The sequence below is a fragment of the Scylla paramamosain genome, chromosome 5, assembly GCF_035594125.1.
Source record: "Scylla paramamosain isolate STU-SP2022 chromosome 5, ASM3559412v1, whole genome shotgun sequence".
Classification (NCBI taxonomy): Eukaryota; Metazoa; Arthropoda; class Malacostraca; order Decapoda; family Portunidae; genus Scylla; species Scylla paramamosain.
In genome coordinates, this window is record NC_087155.1 from 5,739,192 (window position 1) to 5,745,191 (window position 6,000).

The following is a 6,000-nucleotide window of genomic DNA, read 5'->3' on the forward strand; positions in this document are numbered from 1 at the left end:
GCTGTTTGTACTTTTGTAAAAAGATTATAACACGTAAGTAGGTATCACTTCGAGAATGAAACATTTTAGGACAGCTGCACACAGGTAGCGAGAAACTATAACTCGTTCTTGTAAGTAAGGCATCTCGGTGATTGTGATTAGGGGGGGAGAATATCTTTGGCAAACGTACTCGAAATTTTGATGCTGATAAGGAGCAAGCACTTTAAATGCAGTCGGCTACTATCGCACGTGAGACAACAACACTTCTTGACCACATACATGAACCTCGCGGGCACTGAAATATACAGCAAAATGTAAAATGTGACTGCGTTTTGAAAAAGTAGTAGTATTAGTACCGAAGAGATAAAGGAAAAGAAAACATCACTAGTGTGAGATTATTTTCACACTCATTCAGCGAGTACTAAAGTGGAAAACACGGAGAGCATCTGTCATAAACATAGCTGTAAACCTCCCCCCGCCCCCTCCCCCCTCAGAAAAAAAAAAAAAAAAAAAAAAAAAAATATATATATATATATATATATATATATATATATATATATATATATATATATATATATATATATATATATATATATATATATATATATATATATATATATATATATATATATATATATATATATATATATATATATATATATATATATATATATATATATATATATATATATATATATATATATATATATATATATATATATATATATATATATATATATATATATATATATATATATATATATATATATATATATATAGCTTTGTGGACATAATAGATCAGTTACGGATTTTGTGCAGTAGTGTCCTTGAAGCTAATGTTGGAAAACCCAAAGGAAAAAAAGGGAAAAAGGATGGTACTTCGGCAGAATAAAAAGACTTCTTGACGGTCAGAAAAAGAAGTGGAGCTGACAAGATGAATATCCCTCGATTACCTTTGTTAGATAATGCTGTGTGAATAGAGCTACAAATAATGGGACGAGATCTCAGTACATTGGGGTATGGAGTCCCTACGGAGGGTCACCAGCTGCGTAATGAGGATCTTTTTACAATGCTTGGTTTCACGGGAAATCATTAAGGGAAGTTGAACTGTCTTTTTTTTTTTCAGGTCTTTCCCTTTTCAAATGTCTCTTTCTTTTTTTACTTTATATTTTCAAATCTTTCTTTTTCTATTTTATCTTTCAAAATCATTCTACTTTTTTGTACTTTCCTTGTTCAGATCTTTTTTTTTCTTACTTTCCTTTTTAATTTTTCTTCAGATAAGAAGTGAGGGCAGATGCGTGTTTAACTTTCTCTGGAACACTTGAAGAGAGAGGAAGAGGGCAAGCTAGGAAGAAGCGTGAAGGAAAGGAAAGAAGAGGAAGGGAAGGGGAGAGCAAGGTTAAATAAGGGAAGGGTAAGGTTGTGGTGAGAGACGGAGCAAAGTTACCGGAAATGAGAACTGATCACAGAGTTCTTTCCCTCTTCTCCTCCTCATCATTCTTTTCTTTATCCTTCTTCATTTCCTTCATCACTTCCCGCTCTTCCCCCCTTTCGTTTTCTTCTTTCTCATCTTGTTCTCACCAATATCTCCTCTTCCTCTTCCAGCTCTTCCTTCTCCTCATCTCCATTTTTATCATCGTTCTCTGTCTCGTCCCATTTATTTCTTCTTCCTCCTCCTCTTCATCTCCCTTTATATCATCGTTCTCCGTTTCCTCCTATTTCTCTTGTCTTCCTCTTGCTCTTCCTTCTCCTCATCTCCCTTTTCAGCATCTTTTTTCCGTTTCCTCTTATTTTCTTCCTGCTTCTCCTCCTCCTTCTCACCTCCATCTTTATCATCATTCTCTGTTTCCTCCTACTTCTCTCTTCTTCCTCCTCCTCCTCGTTCTTCTTTGTCATCATGATCCTATGTTTCCTCCTCCGATTTCCCTCTCTCTCTCTTCCTTCTCGTTTTCCTTTTCCTCCCGCCGCTGCTTCGTTTCCTCCTTATCTCCCTCCCGGCCACAGAGTTCCTCCCGCCACCGTGATCGTGTCCCTCCACATAAATCCCGCCATTGTTCTCTCCTGCGTGACATAACTCACTCTCAAACTTCCTTCTCCCCCTTTGTCTTCTTTCTCTTTTCTTCTTCTACATTCTCCTTTCCTTCGTCAGTCCTGTCCTTCTTGTGTTCCTTCACCTTCCTTTTTCTTTTTTTTTATCTTTGGTGTTATTTTTCATACTATCATTTGTTTTTGTTTTCTTTTTTTTTCACTATTTTTGTTTTATTGCAATGCATCGTCATTATTTCTACCACCGCATTGTCATCACCATCGTCGTTCTCCTCCTTTCGCTTTATTTTCCTTCCTTCTTTTCAATCTCCTCTTATCTTTCCACCTAATCATTCTCTTCCACCCTCTTCTTCTCTTCCTTCCAACTACATTTTCATTTCCTATCTCTCCACCCTGCTTCTCTTCCTCCACCTCCTGCTCATTTTCCTCCTTTTTTATCGTACTCATCATATTTCTTCATCTTCTCCTCCTGCCTCTCCTCCTCCTCCTCCTCCTCCCTCGTCTTCTTTTTACTTAATGTCCTGTGTCTCTTTGTTTCCATCAACCTTTACCTCATATTTCTCTTTTATTATCTTAGGTAAGTTTTCTTTACATCTGGATATGTGTAAGTAGAGAGAGAAAGAGAGAGAGAGAGAGAGAGAGAGAGAAAGAGAGAGAGAGAGAGAGAGAGAGAGAGAGAGAGAGAGAGAGAGAGAGAGAGAGAGAGAGAGTGTGTGTGTGTGTGTGTGTATTTATTTGTCTTTGTTTCTGTTCATTCACGATAATATTGAAATGTCTATAAAAAAAATTGCTTCACTAATCATCAGCTCTTCTCTCTCTCTCTCTCTCTCTCTCTCTCTCTCTCTCTCTCTCTCTCTCTCTCTCTCTCTCTCTCTCTCTCTCTCTCTCTCTCTTTCATGTACGTTAGCATTTTAACCGTGTTTTGGTGCAGCAGCCCAACAATAAATATACTCAAAAGAATGAATGTTTCCCTTGCTATTTTGCAGAGCCTACCACCACCACCACTACCACTGCTACCACCACCACCACCACCTGCACCTCTACCTTCGCCCCTCCCGCCGCCCTGCCCGCCGCTGCTGCTCGGAGGGTGTTCGTGCGTGGCATGGAGTTTTTAAGGTTTGTGAGAGGTATTTTTTCTCTGTTCATTTCGTGTAGAGTTTATTGCTTTGTTCTGAAGTTTTATTGTGATTCTAATTGCTCAGGATTATTCGCATGAGGTAAATTTTTACTGTCTTGTTGCTTTGGTTTGTGGCTTTTCGTTCCCTGATTCTTTTCCCTGCGAGTCCATGCTTCTTCTTGTTTGTTTTTTTTTTTTTACGCCAAGGCTCCGTTTCGTTTTATGTAATAAGGTTAGAGTTTGATGGGGAGGCGGTAGGTGGTATGTCATGTCCAAGGGCCCCATTTTTATCGCTTCAGTATGTAATAATCAAAGATGATGTGTTAATGAGTAGATCCGGAATCTGAAATGAAAAGTGATTTGCTGTCACTGTGTAGTTATGTTAGTCACTCAACCTCCTTCTGTGTGATCAATGCGACTCTAATATATCGATTGTCATTGGTAGATTGGTCAAGGCGTTGAGTGCGTAGAACTTGAAAAGAGTCCGGTTTGTTGATTAATGTTAACTTACGTGTGAAAGGCGATACTCACAAAACCTAATATAAAGTGATCCTTTTGTAATCATTAACACAGTGAGCGATGAGTACGTTCCATTGTGTCTGATAATTTTAAATAAGGTACATAAATCTTGGTATCATGTATGATAGTATAATTTTCTGAGGTAAATAGGCAAAATATTTAGGAAAAGCATAAACCGTTAGCAAAATATGTTTATACTTCATTAATATCAGATATGTGAAAGATAAAATACCATAAATTCATTGATAAGTACTGTCCATAAGAAAGTATGAAGAAAAACAGCATTTTACAAAATAATGTAATCATGAATACGATTACAAAAAAAAAACAAAAAAAACATGCAATTAAAAAGTCTTTGATTCCCTTTTTTTGAAACTTAGCTGCACAATCAGGGCCGTGTGTACCCCGCATTTTCAGATGGTTTAATGTGCTTTGCATAATTCTGGATAGATTGATCAGTACTTCCTCGAAAAAAGGAGGTGCTCGTGAAGGGAAGAGATAGTTGATGAAGGTGAGTGAAGGAACTATGCTGGAATAAATGAGGGTAGAAGAAAAAGATGGATGGAGGAAGGGAGGGAGAAAGGGAAGAATGGTCACGTGAGTGTGAAAAAGAGCAGTTCCTCTTCAATCTCCCGAGCGTCACAGCACACAGTAATCTGCCTTGCTCTGTGTTCCCATCTCCCATCACGCAAACACTTCAAGAGGGGAGCGAGTATCGGACCACACCAGCGACTAAATTGGCTTCGGTTCTTTTGAAACAATTACTCTCCTCTTCAGTCTTTACCCAACAGTAGATAGTGAGCGTATTTTTGTTCAGTTTACTTTGTGGTCATTTAACTTTTAAGCTCTCTCTCTTTCTCTTGTGAAAATAGTCATAACTTGAAAATAAATAACTTGAAAATTTTTGTAAACAGTGTGGTACTTCTTGAGATATATATATATATATATATATATATATATATATATATATATATATATATATATATATATATATATATATATATATATATATATATATATATATATATATATATATATATATATATATATATATATATATATATATATATATATATATATATATATATATATATATATATAATGTTTCTCAGCTCATCCAAGTAATCATGTTCGCTTTGACATGGAAGTATTTTTAACAATTTCCTTATACATAATGTGCATTCTGTGAATAATTTTTTTTTTTTTCTGGTATTAATATAACCATTTCTATATCAATAGAACCAACCTACTGGAATTCGGTGCACTTTGAAAAACGTGAATTCATATATACGACAATGAAACGTGAAAAAGCGAAACAATTGGAAAGTCGTCAAACCAGTAATTAAAGAACACTGAACAATTTATAACGAATCAATACAATACACTCGCGGAGGACGTAAAAGTGTGAAGACTGGCAGAGGAGCGGAGCGCTCCAGCACAGGAATGCCGCGGCGATAAAAACACTGCAATGTACCGCGGTAATTTGATTTGTCTTGTTTGTGGTGTGTATTGAGGGACTTATTTCTCTCTGACAACACATGGGAGGATGCGAGGATGTGAATAGAAAGAGAGAGAGAGAGAGAGAGAGAGAGAGAGAGAGAGAGAGAGAGAGAGAGAGAGAGAGAGAGAGAGAGAGAGAGAGAGAGAGAGAGAGAGAGAGAGAGAGAGAGAGAGAGAGAGAATATATATAGGCAGTATTTTTATGAAGAAATGGATAAAATATGTGGTAAGAAAATGACACACACACACACACACACACACACACACACACACACACACACACACACACACACACACACACACACACACACACACACACACACACACACACACACACACACACACACACACACACACACACACACACACACACACACACACACACACACATAAACATAAACATGCATACATATACCTAACTGCCTGCCTACTTACCTACACACATATATACATATACATATACATACATACATGCATACATATATGCATACATACATACATTCATATATAGATTCATACATACATACATACATACATACTTACATGACTAGCTCTTCCATTACAATCTCAAATGTGAGATTTTTTGGTAAGGTGTGTAGTTGATATGACCTTTTTGTATTCAAAGGGAGAAAATATTGTAAAATTGTCGAGACCCCATGAATGTGCGTGACAGGCCTGATGTTCCGTGTTAGATCAGGTAACGAACAGAAAAAAAAATGGTTTTGTAATCACTGTCCTATACTGTGCATCACTGTGTTACATTTTTACGTAGACTCATCAAGAAATCAGTGCGTTTTGAATAATTACATGTATATATATATATATATATATATATATAT

General features: G+C 36.5%; 1 long non-coding RNA gene across 1 annotated transcript in view; it reads left to right on the forward strand.

The window, feature by feature from the left end:
• Window positions 1-3,171, forward strand: part of LOC135100287 (uncharacterized) — a 75,854-nt gene extending 72,683 nt beyond the window's left edge. The window contains exon 3 of the long non-coding RNA XR_010268576.1: window positions 3,012-3,171. This is a non-coding gene — a long non-coding RNA (uncharacterized LOC135100287). The remainder of the gene's footprint in view (window positions 1-3,011) is intronic.
• Window positions 3,172-6,000: the final 2,829 nt, after the last annotated feature.